The 20,057-nt window shown below is 42.4% G+C and overlaps 1 protein-coding gene and 1 long non-coding RNA gene across 11 annotated transcripts in view; one reads left to right on the top strand and one right to left on the bottom strand.

Annotated features, from left to right (window-relative positions):
- Positions 1-7,668, bottom strand: part of zfand6 (zinc finger, AN1-type domain 6) — a 54,415-nt gene extending 46,747 nt beyond the window's left edge. For 8 of the 10 annotated variants that reach the window (XM_078530466.1, XM_078530467.1, XM_078530464.1 and 5 more), the window contains exon 1: positions 7,534-7,668. The gene's annotated coding sequence lies outside the window, so the exon portion shown is untranslated. Of the gene's footprint in view, positions 1-6,642; positions 6,844-7,533 lie in introns of those variants that run through there. The other 2 variants (XM_078530461.1, XM_078530460.1) reach the window with 2 other exon arrangements.
- Positions 7,296-17,391, top strand: LOC144668424 (uncharacterized). The gene is made up of 2 exons (XR_013573497.1): positions 7,296-7,413; positions 16,880-17,391. It is a non-coding gene; the product is annotated as an uncharacterized LOC144668424 (long non-coding RNA).
- The last annotated feature ends 2,666 nt before the right edge of the window (positions 17,392-20,057 follow it).

Here is a 20,057-nt window from a genome sequence, read left to right on the forward strand (position 1 = left end):
AACATTTCCCAATCTCTTCCCACTTAAGAAATACTCTGCATTTCTGTTTTTCCCTACCAAAGTGGATAACTACACATTTTTACACATTATATTCCATCTACCCACTCACTTAGTCTCCTTGAAGCCTCTTTGCATCCTCCTCACAATTCACATTCTCACCAAGTTTTGTATTATCTGCAAACTTGGAAATATTGCATTTTGTCCCCACATCCAGATCATTGATATAGATTGTGAATAACTGGGGCCCCAAGTACTGACCCTTGCGGTATCCTAATAGTCACAGTCTGCCAACCTGAGAATGATCCATTTATCCCTACACACTGTTTTCTCTCCATTAACCAATCTTCAATCCATGTCAGTATATTTCTCTCAATCCCATGAGCTCTAATTTTGCTTACTAACCTCCTGTGTGGGACCTTATCGAAAGCTTTCTGAAAATCCAAATACACCACATACACTCGTTCTCCCTTATCTATTCTGCTAGTAACATTCTCAAAAAACTTCAACAAGTTTGTCAAACATGATTTCCCTTTCATAAATCTATGCTGGCTCTGCTCACCATTATTTTCTAAGTGCCCTGTTATCACATCCATTAGAATGGATTCTAGCAATTTCCCTACTACTGATGTCAAGCGAACAGATCTGTAGTTCCTGGTTTTCTATCTCCCTCCTTTCTTAAATAGTGGGGTGATATTGGCTACTTTCCAATCTGCAGGCGCCATTCCAGAATCTATAGATTTTGAAAGATGATCATCAATGCTACACTATCTCTACACAGCCCTTTTTCAACAGGGATTGGGGTGTGGGATGTAGATCATCAGGCCCAAGGGATTTATCAGCTTTCAGCCCCATTAATTTCGCCAGCACTTTTTTTACTAATACTAATTTTCTTTCAGATGCTAAATCCCACTAGTCCCTTGGCTACCTAATATCACAGAATCTCAGAATTTTAACAGCACAGGAGTGGCCATTCGGCCCATTGTGTATGCACCAGCTCTCCAAATGAGCATTATGACCTTGTGCCATTGCCCTGCCTTTTCCCGGTCCCCTGCATATTGTTTGAATAGAAACAATCATCTAATGCCCTCTAGAATGCCTCGATTGAACCTGCCTCCCATCACACTTCCAGGCAGCGCATTCCAGACCCGAACCATTCGTTGTGTGAAAAAGTTTTTTCTCACGTCACATTTCCTTCTTTTGTAAATCACTTTAAATCTGTGCCCTTGCGTCCTTGATCCTTTTACGAGCGGGAACAGCTTCTCCCTATATACTCTGTCCAGCCACCTCAATTTTAAACATCTCAATCAAATCTCCTCTTAGCTGCCTTCTCTCCAAGGAGAAGAGTCCCCAGCACACCAAGATCTAGATCATTAATATATATCAGGAAAATCAAGGGTCCCAATACAGCCCCTAGGGAACTCCACTACAAACCCTCCTCCAGGCCGAAAAATATCCATTGACCATTACTCTCTGCTCCCTATTTTTCAGCCAATTTTGTATCTACATTCCTTCTGTCCCTTTTATTCCATGAGCAATAACTTCTCTCACAGGTCTGTTGTGTGGCACTGTATCAAATGTTAACGTACAGCACATCAACAGCAATACCCTCATCGACCTTTTCTGTTACCTCTTCAAAAAACTCCAGCAAGTTAGCTAAATACGATTTCCCCTTTAGAAATCCATGTTGGCTCTTCCTTATCAACCCATATTTTTCCATGTGACTACTAATTCTATGCTGAATAATTGTTTCTAGAATCTTGCCCATCATTGAAGTTAAACTGACTGGTCTGTAATTACTGGGATTATCCTTACAACCTTTTTTGAACTAGGGCGTAATGTTTGCAATTCTCCAGTCCTCTGGTACCTACCCAGAAACTGAAAAATTATGGCCAATGCCCCTGCAATTTCTACTGTCACTTCCTTCAATATCCTTGAATGCATCTCTCCCGGTCCCGGTGCCTTTCAACTTTAAGTTCCGATGGTCTATTCAACACTTCCTCCTTATCAATTTTGAACCCTTCTAGTGACACAGTTTTCTTGTCTGTCATCATGGCCTGAGTAGCATTTACTTCTTTGGTAAAGACAGATGCAAAGTATTCACTTAATACCTCAGCCATGGCCCCATCATCCATGTGTAAATTCCCTTTTAGGTCCTTAATCGACCCCACTCCTCCTTTCACCGCCCTTTTACTATTTATATGCCTATAGAAGACTTTGGGGTACCCCTTTATGTTGGCTGCCAGTCTTTTCTCATAATCCCATTTCACTTTTCTGATATGCTTTTTCACCTCCCCTCTGAACCTTCTGTATTCCTCTTGGTTCTCAATTGTATTTTCTACCTGACGCCTGTCATAAGCACACTTATCCTTCTTTATCTTAATTTCTATCCCCTTTTCCATCCAGGGAGCTCTGGAATTGTTTGCCCTACCTTTACCTTTTGATGGAATATATCTTGACTGTGCCCGAACCAATTCTTTTTTGAAGGTAGCCCATTGTTATGCTAGTTTTTCCCGCCAATCTTTCATTCCAGTCTATCTGGCCCAGCTCTGTTCTTGACCCATCAAAATTGGCTTTTGCCTAGTTAATTATTCTTAATCTGAATTGCCTATCATCCTTTTCTATCATCATCCCAAATTTTACAATACAATGATCACTGTCTCCTAAATGTTCCCCCACTAACACTTGATCTACTTGGCCCAACTCATTTCCAAAAACCAGGTCCAACATTACATCTTTTTCTGTTGGATTGGTCACACTGTAGAAAATTTTCCTGAACGCAATCTAGGAACTTTTTGCCCCTGTCCACCCTTTATATTGTAGACTGGGACAGTGGTTCTCAGATAATTAAAGTCACCCATTATAACTACTCTATAATGCTTGCATCTCTGTAATTTCCCTGCAGATTTGTTCTTCTACGTCCTTCTCACTAGTTGGCGGTTTATGGACTACACCGAGCAATGAAATTGCACCCTTTTTGTTCCTTCGCTCCAGCTAAATTGATTCTGTCCTTGAACAGTCTGGGACATCCTCTTTCTCCAGTATTGCATGCTCTCCTTAACCAACACCGCCACCCCTCCTCTCCTATCTTTTCTGATACACCTTGTACCCGGGAATACTTAACACCCAGTTCTGCCCTTCCTCGAGCCAGGTCTTTGTTATCGCTACAACATATTTCCACATGGCAATCTGCGCCTGTAACTCTCCAATTTTACTCTACTCAGTGCATTCACATACATCCATAGTAACCCTGATTTAGATTTTGTTACTTTCTCCCCAACTTCACCTATTAACTTACTATTCACTATACTAGTGCTATCTATCCCTCCCAGTATTTTGTGCACCCTGGTATTCCTCTCTAATATTTTCTCTTGGTTCCCACACCCCTGCTGAGCTGGTTTAAAAGCCTTCTCAACAGCAGTAGTAAAACTCAGTCCCAGCTCAGTTTAGGTGCAACCCATCTGACTTATACTGGTACCATCTCCCCCAGGGCCAGTCCTAGTGTCCCAGGAATCTAAAGCCCTCCCACCTGCACCATCTTCCCAGCCATGCATTCATATGCCTTGCCCTCCTATTTCTCACTGGGACCGTGGCACTGGGAGTAATCCAGAGATTACTACATTTGAGGTCCTGCATGCCAATTTTCTACCTAGCTCCCTAAATTCTTGCTGACGGACCACATCACCCTTCCTACCCAAGTCATTGGTACCAATGTGGACCACGACCTCTGGCTGTTCACCCTCCCCCAGAAGAATGTGCTGCAGCTGCTCTGTGACATCCTTGACTCTGGCATCAGGGAGGCAACATACCAATGTTTCAGGGAGGTATTTCGCATCTTCCTCCATGAAGACAGGCACAAAGTATTTGTTTAGTTTTTCTGCCATTTCTTTATTCTCCATTAGAAATTTTACATTCTCTGCCTGTAATGGGCCCACACATCTTTACTAACCTTTTCCTTTTTGCATATCTATAGAAGCTTTTATAGTCTGTCTTTACGTTCCTTGCTAGTTTAATTTCGTATTCTATTTGCTCGCTCTTTATCAATTTCTTGGTTCTCTTTTGTTGAATTTTTAAATGTTCTCAATCTTCAGACTTACTACTTTTTGGCAACTTTATATGTTTCTTCCTTTGATCTGATAGAATCATTAACTTCTCTTGATCGTCATGGTTGGATCACTTTTTCTACTGGCTTTTTATACCTTAAAGGAATGCAAATTTGTTGCAAATGATGTATTAATTCTTAAACACTAGTCATTGCCTGCCTACTGTCATACCTTTTAACGTAGTTTCCCAATCTACTTAGGTAAACTTGCCCCTCATACCTTCGTAGTTTCTTTTGTTTAGATTAAAGACCCTAGGTTTGGATTGAACTACATCACTTTCAAACTTCATGCAAAATTCTATTATATTATGGTCACTCTTCCCTAAAGGCTCCTTTATAATGAGGTTGATTAGCCCTTTCTCATTGCACAATACTAGATCTAAAATAGCCCATTCTCTAGTTGGTTCCTCAACATACTGTTCTAGAAACCCATCACATGTACATTCCAGAAATTACATTTCATTCTGCTGCCATGGTAAACCCACTGCCCCATGGAACTGATTTTTTCTCCCGTGATCCGGTCTCTCCTGACATACATCCACAACTTTCCCAATGCTCCATTCTTCCAGTTTCTGTCATATTCGTTCTGACCCTCCACGTCAGCATTTCTGAAATGTCTTCCTTTTGCCTCAACTGAGGATGCCCCTCCAAAGTAGATGGGGTGCTCAACCTTAATTGATCCATTTCCCAAACTCTCTCTCCCCTTCCCTTTACTTTCCACCCTATCATGTTTTTTCTTTACTCTTTCATGGGATATGAACATCACTGACAAGGCCAAAATTTGTTGCCCATCCCTCATTGCTCTTGAACTAAGTGGCTTGCTAGGCCATTGCAGAGGGCAGTTAAGATGCAACCAAATTGCTGTGCCTCTGAAGTCACATGTAGCCCAGACCAGGTAAGGGTGGCAGATTTGCTTCCATATAAAGGGCATTAGTGAGCCAAAGGGTTTTTTTTAACAACAATCAGTAATAGTTTCATGATCACCATTACTGGAACTAGCTTTCAATTCCAGATTTTATTAATTGAAGTTTTTAATTTTTTAAAAAAAAATCAGCCACCATTGCGGGATTTGTACTCATGTACCCAGAGCATTAGCTTGGTTCTCTGGATTACAGGTCCAGTGACATTACCACTCCGCCACTAGCCTCCACATTCAATGGATCAAACACTTCCAGTGAAATGCCACATTTTTCCCTTCCTAGTATACTGAGGGTACTTTGACCACTCTTTCATCACCCAAATATCCACCCCTGTTCCCATGGCAGCAAAGATGCCCTTCCATCTCCTCCCTGCTCACCCTCCAGGATCCCAAACACTCCTTCTAGGTGAAACAGCAATTTACTTGTAGTTCTTTCAATATGCTCTGCATCATGAGCAGCGAATAGCCTCTTCTACGTTGAATCTGCATTTGGCTTTCCCAGTACCTCTGCTCAGACCACAGCATGACCAAACTTCTGGCTGGTTACCATTTTAATTCTCTGCCCAACTCTCACTTTAACCCTGGCTTCCTACACTGTCCCAATGAAGCTCAAGGAACAGTACCTCATCTTTCGATTACAACTTTACAACTTTATAAACTTGATACCAAGTTCAACATTTTACATCAATACCACTGCTTCCTTTCGTTCAAGCAGCAGATATTGGTAATGATTCTGCTATTCATTCAATTATTCCTTCCTTCCACATATACACATGCCTATTTATTCCTCCTCCCCTTTTCCCTTCCTTTGTACTAAAACTTGTTCTATCTCTGACTTCTTCCAGTTCTAAAAACGTCACCTGCTTGATATGTTAACATTTTTTTTGATCCACAAATGTTGCATGACCTGCTAAGCATTCCCAGCATTTTGTTTATATTACAGGTTTCCTTGCCCATATTTGATCTAATGCCTTGGGACATCACCGGGTCAATGTTGAGGACTCTCAAGACCACTTATGCATGTCTGTATACCACTGTCCTGCTGGTGGATCAGGACATACCCAGGAATGGTGGAGTGTGTGTCTAGGACATTGGCCATGATGCAGTATGACTATGTCAGGCTGTGGTTTGATTAGTTTGTGGAACAACTCTCCCAATTTTGGCACAAGTTCCCAGATATTAATGAGGAAGACATTGCAGGGTTGACTAGGCTGGGTGTGCCTTTGTCATGTCTGAATCTGATGCTTAGGCAATCCATCTGGTTTGATTATTACTATCCCTTAATGGCTCTATAGCAGACTGTCCTGTCCATCCTGTTATGCTTTGCAATTGGGAAGCAGCTTTTATAATTTGGAGGGAAGGTAATTAAATAACAAAATATACTTTAAAGAGGGAGTGACATTTAAAATTAATTCAAGGAACTAAATTAATGGCAAATCCAAGGTTATTTTAGAAAAAAACACAGCTACATCAGCTGATTACAGAAATCAGACTCTTGAACGACGTAACACAGGATACAATTGTATGTACAAAACGAATGTGTTCTTCTTACAGCAAGTCATAGTTTAAACGCAGCCAGGCTCATATAATACCTTTAGTATTTTTGAATGTAAAGCCACTGTACCTGCTTTATCCTTTTTTTAAAAAAACATCCGAATATCTTTAGTCACAATGTACTAATGGCAAAGTCAGCGCTTGTACTTTAGGTGTTCTGCATGACATCATCTCCAACAGCAGGTTCCGGGGGAGGGGGGGGTGTGGTCTGAGAAGCTTAGCCCCACCCACCTGCGCGCGCTCACCATTGCAAAAATAGTCCCGCCCCCAACGGGAAACAGCCAAATCCCGCCCCCCGATTTCCAAAGCCCCGCCCCCCACCCGGGACCAGGCCCTCCCAAATCATGTTTAAAGGGCTCACAGATCATCCGCGGAATAAACCGGATATCCCTGGGAGGTAAACCCGGGGCCCCGCACTATCTCGCTAGGAAATAAATCCCAGGGCCTTGTTCCGTTAGAGCCTTTCCCCTTCCCCTGGCAGTCAGCTGTGCCGGACCGAAGGCCGGTGGACAGCCCGATCCCGAATCCATCACCCCTTCCCCCCCCCAACCACCAAGTCTCACCCGCCAGCCTCAAATCCCGCCCTATGCCCGAAGTCCCGCTACGCTGATTGGTCACGGCATCCCCATGATGCTGTCAGTCTCGGCCGCCAAATGGGGAACTGCTGGTTCCTATTGGCTCACGACGGTGTCAATCAAATCAGAATTGGCCCCGCCCCTCCTCTGGCCGCCTCCCATGTTGGCACTTCCTAAATCGGAGTTGGGGTTAAGTGGAGGGTGCGAGGCCTGGGGCGGCCTGACTGACAGGGACCGAGAATGATAATTCAAATAAACAAGAGCAGGTAGGGAGCAGAATCAAATCCCTTCAGCAACCGGGGCCCAATTGGGCCCGCTCCGTCTCCACATCACTTATACAGACTGGGGAAGAACCCGCCTCAAATCCCGCGGCGGCAGTGACCTACCTCTGAAATTAAAATAACGGAAAAAAGAAAGGGAAAAGAGCGAGCGGCCTATGTCCGCCGGCTCGGCTCAGCCCCGCTCGCTCGCCCTCCCGGCCCTGTTTACACGGACAAAGCGGCCCGCTCAGCCTGCCCCTGACGTCACACACGGCGGCGGCGCCTCCCATTGGCTGCCAGGGGCAGGCGCTGCGTCATGGCCGGCACGAGGAACCTTTGCTCCTGTCAATCAAAGAGCCCGGGGGTGGGGGTGGAAGATCCCTGTCAATGCAACATTGCTTGCTCTAGCAAGGCAGCTGCACAAAGGCTGCAATGCAAAATATTACTTCATTACTTTTGTATGTTTTTGCTATTTGCCACCCTTCCAGGACTACCCTGGGAGTCTGTAGGAATTGAAAATCAATCTCTATGGACACTGCTGTGTGCAATCCTGGGGAAAAAAATCATAGGGACATTAAAAAAGATAGTTTTTCTTTTAATTTTCTTTGAACATTTCTCCTTATGTGATCTAAAAATATTGAAAATGGAGAGGAAAAGGCTAACAATCAAACATCGTTCAATTGGGTAAGGAGTCTTTTTGCTTTCCAATGGAGGTAGGAAGGCAGCGTGTCACAAGGATGGATGTTATTGGCCAACTAATGGCTGGAGAGTGGGGGCAATTTGTGTGATGAAACCTCCAGGAATACATTTAATCACAGTTGGCAACCCTAAATCTTTGATTGTTAGTCAGGGCTCGCGGGAGCTGCAATGTGTATCATACGCCAAGCCCTCAATTAGAATATACATCATCAGGATGAAATTTAATTTTTCTGTTTTGTTCAGATGCCAACTGGATAAACATTTTTTCCTATATGGGGCAATCCAAAACTACATCCTTAAATACAAATGGTTAATAATAAATCCAATAGAGAAATAAGTAGAAATTTCAGAGCTTCCTACCACAGGAAAAGGTGGAAACAAACAGCTTAGGTACTTTCTAAAGGAAACTAGATCAGTACATGAGAGCAAAGGGAATAGAAAGGCTGAAATGAGGTAAATGGATTGGGAGGGGACTCTGTGGAGTATAAATAGACAAGTTGGCCCAAATGGCCTGTTTCTGTACTGTATTTTCTACATATGCATGAATGCCCTAAGTGACTGACAATACTGGCCAGTGAGATCAATTATAAATTTAGCCATGAAAAGGTCTTCCTCTAAGTTTTTTACGTTTAAAGAAACAATTTTAAATGTGGTGGTGATGGTGTGTTATAGGCAGGGAGTCTGTGGCAGCATGTGTTTTTTACATCCATGTTGTAGTCTGGAGCTATGAATAGTGATAGTATAGCTGAAAAAAGAGACATGTTAAAGCTTTTCATCTTATACTCGTCAGGACAGCACAAGAATACCAACATAAGGGGAAAACAACACTTTATACAATTTATATGCAATTTACAATTTATACAGTTTCCTTACATATCTTCATAGGCTCCATCCTGCGCTCAAATTCACCTTTGAAATGGAACAGTCAAATGAACTCCCTTACCTTGACCTACTAGTTGGGAAATCTGCCAGGCGTGATCTACCACAAGCCTTCTTTCGCTGGTCAATATATGCATTGGGATTACAGTTCCCCACGCAATAAGACTGATTTTATTGGCAACCTTGTAAATAGGGCCGGAGCCATTTGCTAACTGTGCAAGCTTGATGCTGAAATAGGGCACGTCAAAGGCATTCTGCAGCATAATGGCTACCCTGATCAGATCATTTCACACTGTATATCGCGCAAATTCATAAACGAGCCTAAGGCCATCACTGTCGGCCCTGAAAAGTGCCCAGTCTACCTCAGGTTACCCTGGAAGGGCAAGGTATCTCAAAAATTCGAGCAACAGGTGATGCTAGCTGTTTCATGCTGCTACTATGCAGTAGCAACACGAGTGGTATTCGCCACTTACAGGATGGTGCCATCAAGCCAAACAGACCTTCTGCCTATCACACAAATGAGTAATGCGGTTGATGAATTTCAGTGCCAGTGTGATGCTAGGCATGTTGGCCATGAATCCCAAAGACTGGTGGATTGTATCAAACAGCATGTCCCAGTCCTGACCCTTTTGTCTGTGACATCTTTTGATTATCTGCTCATCTCCACAATCACCACACCCTCAATGTGTCTCTCCCCCCCCCCGCCCCCCCACCACCCACCTTAAACCAGTTTATATTTCTCCCTTCTTCTAACTATGCTTCAGTTCTGCCGAAGGGCCATGAAGGCTCGAAACGTTAACTGATTTCTTCTCCGCCGATGCTGCCAGACCTGCTGAGTTTTTCCAGGTAATTCTGTTTTTGTTTTGGATGTCCCAGTCATTGTTCACAATGGGCAGGGTACAGACCATATTCAAGCAGCCCTTACTTGCAAAACTCAAAACATAGTGTCCAACTTTAAATGTGATTCCACGATTGGACAACATTCCTAAATAATGCTCAGTGTGCTAAGAATTACACTGACAACTAATTTCAGATTGTCAGTCAAGCTCGCAGTGTGGCACATTTGAGTGTACTGGAAGCTACATATATTAATACACAGGGCCCTGTTCTTTGCAGACAGAAAGAACATGCACACACATTGCGCCTGTTTCAGCTAAACAAAATAAGTGACAGCCATTCACTGACTCATATTCCTCAGGGCACTGCCTTAACCAATCAGGGTCAAGCTGCCTAGTTTAAATTTCAAGCAATGCTTGGCACTTAACTGTCAGTCACCATGGGTAGAATTTTCCACTCGGCGTGTGGGCACGCGCTCGAAATACTCGAGCATGAAATAGCGCGCGATGATGTCAGGCGAGTGTCCCGACATCATCGTGTACTTGAGCAATATTTTGGTTGGCGGGCACGTGTGAGAGTTGGCAGTGTGCCCGCTGACGACTAAGAGGCCTAGTAAGGCCATTAAAGTAACAATTGACGGTGATTTTTCACTGCTCACCCAATGTTACGGTTGGCAGGCAGGCGAATCGGTCTTTGCATTTTTGAGGAAACCTCATTCAAGGGCGGGATGAGGTTTCCGTGATTAATTAAAAAAAAGATTTAAATGTTTTGAAAAGAGTTTCATCATCCTTAACTTGAGGTGTCTCATTCTGACGCATGGACATTTTTTTCCCGATTTTACATTCTGTTTTTATTGATTTTAAGTTCGTCCGCTCTCTGCCTTCAGGGAGCTTTCCTTCCCACACCCGCGCTGACTTCAGTGCTCGACCTCCTCCTGCCCCCGCCCCAGCAGAGCTGAGCCTTTCAGCGCACCTTTCACGCTGGCTGGCTGCTAATTGGCCATCCCGCATGAAATCGCGGTCGGGGGCTGATCGCAGTCGGCGGTCCGTTCCCCAGCTGCTCCTGGGCCCGCCGATTGCGGCCGCCCACTGACCCGAAAATTCTGCCCCATGGTTTGGTGCATTCCCCATGACAATGCCTCTCATTCAGAGTCCACTTGCCAACCAATCAACACTCTCTTTTCATACAGTATAAACTGTTGTTTTCTCCTTATATTGGTTTTCTTGCAAAGTGTCCTGATGAGTGGAAGATGAAAAGCTTTTACATATTTCTGTTTCTAGCAATACTCAAGTTCTGTACTATAAAACGACTATTTGTACACAAGAATACTTTCCACTTGCCTGCATAAGTGCTGCTCCAACAACACTCAAGAAGCTCAACACCATGCAGGACAAAGCAACCTGCTTGTCTAGCATCCCATCCACCACAGATGCACAGATGGCATTAGTGTGTCCCATTTATAAGATGCACTTAAGCAACTCATCAAGGCTCCTTCGACAGCACCTTCCAAACCCATGACTTCTACCATCTAGAGGGACAAGGGCAGCAGGTGCATAGGAACACCACCACCTGGAAGTTGTCCTCCAAGCTACACACCATCCTCACCTGGAACTATATCACCGTTCCTTCACTGTCGCTGCGTCAAAATCCTGGAACTCCCTAACAGCACTGTGGATGTTCCTGCAACTCATGGACTGCAGCAGTTCAACAAGATCACCACCACCTTCTCAAGGGCAATTCAGGACGGGCAATAAGTGCTGGCCTAGCCAGTGACGCCCACATCCTGTGAACAAATAAATAAAAAGTTGGGAGAGCATGATGCTCAGATTTTTATCTGCTACTGATAAAAGCAAAATTTCACATGTGCAATCACTTTTATGCACAGACCACTGATTTACAGAGCTAATAGAAAATGGACAGAATCATGGAATTTGATCCCAGAAATACTGGTACAAATCCCAGAATTTTGCATTCGCCTGACATTAGTCAGGGTACTGGACTGTTTATTTATAGTCTGCAGGGAAACGAAGAAATCTAGAACTAGGGGGTAATATAGAAAAATAAGGGGTTTCCCATGTAAGATGGTGATAAGGAGAAATTTCTTCTCTCAGAGGGTTATTAGTGCTTAGACTTCTCTTCCCCAGTGAGCAGTGGAGGCTAGATCATTGAATATACTCTAGGCTGAGTCTGACAGATTTTCAATCAATAGCAGAATCAATGGTTGTGGGAAAGGCAGGAAAGTAGAGTTAAGACCACAGTCAGATCAGCTTTGATCTTATTGAGTAGCGGAGCAGACTCAAGGGGCTGAATGGCCTACTCTTAGTCCTATTTCTTAAGTTCTTATGTTATGTTCTTAACATCTTAATTACCCAATATCAGAGCTTTTTATTAACTAGCAGGAATGCAGGAATATTTGAAGCATCACATTTAAAGGCAACTCTGATTTAAAAAAAATCCCTCTCTGTGTGTAAATAGCCCAACAAACCCGAACTGTGACACCTATATTTGGATAGCTACATCATAGGACTTGAGCAGTATTCTTCCAGAAACAGGCCACTTTAACAGTTAAACATCACAAGCATAATCCAGACTGTAACATACAGAGCCAGGAATGGTGGTGGGAGTTGGAGACAAGGAGAAGATTCATAGAGAGGTGTACAAAAATACATTTTGCAATCACCTGAAAACATAACACTCGGGTTTGTTAAGAGCTGTTGTAAGGTTTGGATCGGGTACCACAGGAGAAGGGAAATCTTTATTCCAGATTGTTAATACATGAATGTGGGTAACAATCAGGACAAATACACAGGCTAGAGACAGATGTGCAGTAGAAGATAAGGTGTAATGGGGATTTCCCTGACATGGCTTACCCCGCTAAGTGGAGATTGGTACAACACATTCGGGGGAAAGGGGAAGACAGGCTGCTCAGGAAAGATCAAATAGAGAAGAGGCTGGTAGAAAACAGAATTACCTGGAAAAACTCAGCAGGTCTGGCAGCATCGGCGGAGAAGAAATCAGTTAACGTTTCGAGCCTTCATGGCCCTTCGGCAGAACTGAAGCATAGTTAGGAGAAGGGAGAAATATAAACTGGTTTAAGGTGGGGATGGGGGGGGGGTGGGGGGGGCGGCGGGGGGGGGGAAGAGGGAAGTTGAGGGTAGGATGATTGTGGAGATAAGCAGTGATAGGAGCAGATAATCAAAAGATGTCACAGACAAAAGGATCAAAGAGTTGTTGAAGGTGGTGATATTTGTCTAAGAAAAGTGCTAATTAAGAATGGAAGACAGGATACTCAAAGTACAGCTCTAGTAGGGGTGGGGTGGACAGACTAACAAGGTTTTAGTTTTAGATTTAAAAACAATGGAAATAGGTGGGGAAAGAAGAATCTATATAAATTATTGAAAAAAAAGGGGGGGGGGGGAGAAACGGGGTGGGGATGGGGGGAGGGGGAGTTTAAGATCTAAAGTTGTTGAATTCAATATTCAGCCCGGAAGGCTGTAAAGTGCCTAGTCGGAAGATGAGGTGCTGTTCCTCCAGTTTGCGTTGGGCTTCACTGGAACAATGCAGCAGGCCAAGGACAGACATGTGGGCAAGAGAACAGGGTGGAGTGTTAAAATGGCAAGCGACAGGGAGGTTTGGGTCTTTCTTGCGGACAGACCGCAGGTGTTCCGCAAAACGGTCGCCCAGTTTGCGTTTGGTCTCTCCAATGTAGAGTTTTTGGAGAGACCAAACGCAAACTGGGCGACCGTTTTGCGGAACACCTGCGGTCTGTCCGCAAGAAAGACCCAAACCTCCCTGTCGCTTGCCATTTTAACTGAAGAAACTTAACAAGTTTCTCCATTTCAATCAATTACTGAATCTCCAATAATGTCTGCAGTCCAACAGCATAAATAGATCTATTTCTGACATCCTACTCATTTTTCAATGTTGATCGTACAAATATGCCTTCAATATCACCATTCCTATATTTTGCAACTAATCAGGTTTCTACATACACCTGAACCTACAATTTCTCAATTCCTAACTTTATCAGCAAATGTAGTTCTATTTATCTATCAAATACTCCAATTCCAGAAATCTGTAAGACTGAGCACATTTACAGCTTCTCCGCATTCACTGCAACTTCAATTTCTCCATTCCCTTCAGTTTTAGCTCTTGCCCACATGTCTGTCCTTGGCTTGCTGCATTGTTCCAGTGAAGCCCAACGCAAACTGGAGGAACAGCACCTCATCTTCCGACTAGGCACTTTACAGCCTTCCGGGCTGAATATTGAATTCAACAACTTTAGATCTTAAACTCCCCCTCCCCCCATCCCCACCCCGTTTCTCCCCCCCCCTCCCTTTTTTTTCAATAATTTATATAGATTCTTCTTTCCCCACCTATTTCCATTATTTTTAAATCTAAAACTAAAACCTTGTTAGTCTTTTCCACCCCACCCCCACTAGAGCTGTACTTTGAGTATCCTGTCTTCCATTCTTAATTAGCACTTTTCTTAGACAAATATCACCACCTTCAACACCTCTTTGATCCTTTTGTCTGTGACATCTTTTGATTATCTGCTCCTATCACTGCTTATCTCCACAATCACCACACCCTCAACTTCCCTCTTTCCCCACCCCACCCCCCCCAACCTTAAACCAGTTTATATTTCTCCCTTCTCCTAACTATGCTTCAGTTCTGCAGAAGGGCCATGAAGGCTCGAAACGTTAACTGATTTCTTCTCCGCCGATGCTGCCAGACCTGCTGAGTTTTTCCAGGTAGTTCTGTTTTTGTTTTGGATTTCCAGCATCCGCAGTAGCTTTTAGCTTTTTGTTTTTATAAGAGGCTGGTAGAGTTGTAAATGATAAATACACTGGGGAAAATGGAAAATAAAAACTTGCATTTATATAATGCTGTTCACAAACTCAGTTTTACAGCTAATGAAATACTTTTGAAGTGTTGTCCCTTACAATAAGGAAACACGGAAGCTAATTTTCTTGTAGCAAGCTCCTACAAATGGCAATATGATAATCTGCTTATGTGATGTTGATTCAGGTTTAAATATTGGCCAGGACACTGAGAATAGCTACCCTGCTGCTCTTCAAAATTGTGTCATGGGATCTTTTCCATCTGCCTGAGAGGGCCATTAGAGCCTTAAATCAAGGTCTCATCTGAAAGACAGTTATGGCAGTGCAGCACTCCCTCAGAGTGGAATGAAGGTAAAGGAATCAGATCTGGAGGAATGGAAAGTGCTCAGTAAAATGGTCTGTCTGGAGATTTCCAATGCAACGAAATTAAAATAACACTCGGTTTGTTACTGACCGTCAGCTCCCAATTCGAGGAAGGACCGAATACTCTCTGAAGTGATAGGGAGGATATGTGAAATCAAGAAGATGATATTAAGGGGGCATTTCAATGAACCGAGTATAAGCCAGGAAGTGTTTTAGAGTAAGAATTAATAAATGTAATACATGAGATCTCTTGACCCAGCGTGTCAAAATAGGGAAGGTACAGAAAAACTACAAAGAAAGTGCATCACACATCCATAGCTAAAATTAGATATTCAAATAGCATGACGCACATGGTTCATTGAGAAAATCAGAAGTGAAATGAGGAAGTTAAATTGGTGCTAAAACCCTGTAGGAAGAAGGAGCTGGGGGAGCGGGCTCTTGGTTAATGACGGAAATTTCAGAAGCACTTCAAAAGTTTCATTAAAGGAAACAGGAAATGAATAAAGCTGTAGATGCTAAACACAGCAGCAAGAAATTCCTCCTCTACTATAAGATTACTATGAGAAGGTAGTCAGGGAAGTGATGAGAACCTTAAAGGATGCCAATGAAAATGAGATAAGAGAATATTTGTAACGCTCGATGAAAGCTTTCTTGGACAAATCATTCCAAAAGATTTCAGCAATTTCTTCCTGTGACGAATACAAGATTAAAGACCTCATCATCAACCAGGTGGATGTTCTAGTCAGGCTTAGAGGGTTCAAAGAAACCAAATCTCCTACCCCAGGGGATTAAGGGAGACACATGATAACATTTGTGAAGAGCTACTAATCATTATGAGACAGTCAGTGAATTGGGGGAAGCCCCATTAATATAGAAACAAGCTAACATAGCTTCAACAAAAACTAAGAAATAGGAACAGGAGTAAACCTTTCATCCTCTCGAGCCTACTCCGTCATTCAGTATGATCATAGCCGATCTTCTGCCTTAACTCCACTTTCCTGCCTGCTCTCCATATCCCTTGATTTCCTGGGAAACCCAACATCTGTCTATCTCAGCCTTAAATATACTCAACGATGGAGCATACATTATCTTTGGGTAGACAATTCCAGAGATTCACAACCCTCTGAGTGAAGAAATTTCTCCACACCTTAGCTCTAAGTAATTGATCTCTTATCCTGAGACTGTGCCTATGTTTTAGTTTCCTCAACCTGGGGAAACCTCTCAGTGACGATCCTGAAAAGCCCCTTCAGAATCGTACGTGTTTCAATGAGATCACCTCTCATCCTTCTAAACTCTAGAGAGTATAGGCCCAATTTACTCAGCTTCTCATCATAGAGCAACCTTCTAATTCCAGGAACCAGTCTCTTAACAGTACTGCCTCTAAGGCAAGTATACATTACCCTTGGCCTCTTGGGCTTAAGTCTTTAATATAGATTCTAAACAGCTGAGGCCACATCACTGTTCCTGCATGACTCCACTAGTTACGGTGTTTCAAATTGAAAATGCTTCTGTGTCAACCTTTTATGGCACCTTATTGAATGTCCTTAAATATACTGCATCTGCTGCTCCCCTTTATCTACCCTACTAGTTATATCTACATCCTTAAAATACTCTAATACATTGGTCAAACAAAATTTGCCTTTTGTAAAACTCTGTTGACTCTTTCAGATCACACTATGATTTTCCAGGTGTATTGTTAAGACTTCCTTAATAATGTCACTAATGCTGAACTTTACAAGGTGGTTATGTTTTGAAATGGCCCCTTTAAACACCTCAGTTTGTATAAATGTCTGTGTGATCCAGGTTCATTGGGGAGAAAAACTCAAACTCATTGAACTTGCCTTTCACAGTATCTCAGAGAAAAAGGACAGCTGCAGCTGAGACACAGAAACAAAGAAGCTACAGTTGTGGAAGAGCATGGAGAACCGTTTTGTGTTAACAACCAAGCAGCATGCTTTTAAGAATTTGGATTTTGTTCAAAAGAAAGAAAATAGAATAGATGGGGCTCTTGAAGATTCAAGGAAGGGGAGTCATCGAGGGGTGCCTTGGTGGTGATAATTGTATCTGGGAAAAGTCAGTGGAGTGGAACGATTGCCAAAGGACACTGGAAGTTTTGACCTGGCACGGTAGGGAGAAGTGAACCTCCACTGGGGAGCTGGAAGTGAATTTGGGACTGTTTCTTTAATTGCTACATATCTGCTAGAAGTGTGACATGCAGTACAAATATTTCATAAGGCATATTTCAGTTGTGTTAGTAAATGCAAAAGTACCTTTGCTTCAGTTTGGTGTATTAGTTGCCTGTTAATTAATGTTTGATGTTGTTCATTTTAGTTTGTTACAGTAAAAATCTTAAAAAGTAAAATTGGGAAATTCATCTCTTTTTAATACTTATCATAACAATAACAGACTGATGTCAGATAATTGGTCTGTAGTTCCCTGTTTCCTTTCTCCTTCCTTTCTTCAGTAGCAATGTTGCATTTGCTAACTTCCAATCCGCTTGGACCTTTTTAGAATCTAAGGCCAGAATATTACACTCATTGGGCGGGCGCGCACCTGACCCGAATAAGCGTAAAACAACGCGTGATGACGGCGGGCGAGCGTTCCGATGTTGTTGCACACTCGCGTGATATTTCTTTCGGTGGGCACGCACAGGGGTTGGCAGCATGCCTGCCAACAATTAAAAGGCCTACTAAGGCCATTAAAGTCATAATTGAAAGAAATTTTTCACTGCTTGTCCAACCTTATGGTTGGCGGGCAGGCAAAAAGGCCAAGTGGCCTTTGGATTTTTTAGGAAACCTATCCACAGGAGGATGAGGTTTCCAACGGCTATTAAAAATTAAATTAAAATTTAAACATTTCATTAATAACGTGTCCCTGCTTATATGACAGAGTCACAAGAGGGGACATGTTTTTTAACAATTTAAAAGTCTTTATTTTTATTTCTTAAAATCTTCACCTTCCTGAGGCAACGCTGTGCCTCAGAGATCTTTTCCTGCACGCAATTGCAGAAGTTCGCGCTCACCCTCCTCCCCACCCCCACACAGGCAGTGTTGCAGCGCACGTTTCACGCTGGCTGGGCCTTAATTGGCCCACCAGCGTGAAATCACGTTCTGGCCCTGATTGCGGGTGGCGGTCGGCTTCCCAGCCGCTCCTGCCCGCCCCGGCCAAGCTCACCTGACGAGGGAAAAATCCTGGCCCAGGAACCTTAGGAAAATATCCTGTGCATCCACTACCCCTGCGGCTACCTCTTTTGAAAGTCTTGGTGCAGGCAATCAGGTCTAGGGGATTTGTTGGCTTTTAGTTCTTTAGTTTCTCCAATACTTTTAGCTTTTATTATTAATTACTAAAAGCTCCTCATTCTTGAATATTGCTGAAAAGAGAGACATGCGGCTGAAGCTTTCTGTCTTGACTGTTTGTTCTTCATTCTCCCTCCCCCTTGGTTACTCTATGGGTGGAATTTTCCATTCAGGCCAAAATATTTCTCTATATTTCCTCATTCCCATAATAATTTCTCCTGTTTCTGCCTCTAAGGAACCAAAGTTTACTTTAGCTACTCTCATTTTTATATACTTGCAAAAACTCTTAAGATCTGTTTTTATATTTCTGTCTAGTTTATTCTCATATTTTATTTCTTTCCAGTTTTATCAACTTTTTGGTCGCCCTTTGCTGGTTTCTAAAACTCTCCCAATCCTTAGACCTACTACTATTCTTTGCAACATTATAAGCCTCGTCTTTAAATCTAATGTTATCCTTAACACCCTTAGTAAACCACAGGTGAATAATTCTCACTGGGTTTTTGTTCTTTAATGGAATGTATTTTTGTTGAACATTTTGAATTTCTTTTTAAATGTTTCCCACTATTTATTTATTGCCATAGCTTTTAGTTTATTTACCAATCAACCTTAGCCAGCTCCTCCCTCATACCTATGTAATTGACTTTGTTTAAGATTAAGATTCTTTTTTGGGACTCGAGTAAGTCATTCTCAAACTTAATATGGAATTCTGTTGCATTATGATCAATTTTTCAAATGTCAAGGAACAATCATATTTTTCCTAATATTATTGTGGGATACCTTAAAGCTTGCTTATGTGTGTACGTGTATGGTTCTCTGTGTGTGGCTAATTTAATTAAACTAGAGAGGATTAGACCGCAAGGTTTAACTTATCAAAGAAGTGAGATGTAAAACAGGCATTTGAAATGGAGATAAGTAGAGCTAGGGTGAGGTCAGCTGATAAAGTGTGAGTGAAGTTTGCATTTTTAGATAAGTGGAGAAGTGTTTGATTTTCACAGGGACATGGAAGATGTTTACAACTGGCAAGATAAATAAGGCAAGGTTATTACATTGATTTTCCACAAAAGTGCTAGCCGTAATGAGAACATGAAAGTTTTTCATATTCTGGGAAAAGTAACTTCTAAATACAAGTGGAAACAATGGGATTTACAAATCAAAAGGGATAAAATATATTTAAAGAAGGGTGGAAGGCTGTGTGAGGTTTGGCCGTGTGAGATCTTGAAAGATGACTGTGTGAAACAGACTTGGGGGAAAAAGCCTGTAGCCACCTGAAGAAATTTGCTGTTCCAGTAACCAAAATTGTGTTAAAAGCCTTTGGAAGGCCATTTTCCAGTGAGTGCTTCTGGTAATATTGCTGGGTGACTTTATAAATTTGGAATTTATTTGGACTTTTGCCTTAAAGCGGGTGTATAGTTGGGAGTCTGGTTAAGTAGAAATTTTGGGAACTGTTATAACTGTGCAACTGTAACTTTGTGCGTGTTTAAGTTTTTTTTCTTCTTTTGTTAATAAATGTTTTAATTTAATCTTTAAAATCTCTAAAAGTGGTAGTGGACTCATTACTTCAGACCTCATTGCACAAGCCTTCTTGTAATAAATACAAATTGCAAAATCGTTGTGATAGTGTGGCCAAGTTTCCCTTGTGGATTTGGTCAGCCTGGCAAATACCACCTGCCATATCATAACACAAATCTCAACTAGACACCTGCAGACCTTTCAATGTAACATCATAATATCC

This window comes from Cetorhinus maximus, chromosome 26 (genome assembly GCF_964194155.1).
Source record: "Cetorhinus maximus chromosome 26, sCetMax3.hap1.1, whole genome shotgun sequence".
NCBI lineage: Eukaryota > Metazoa > Chordata > Chondrichthyes > Lamniformes > Cetorhinidae > Cetorhinus > Cetorhinus maximus.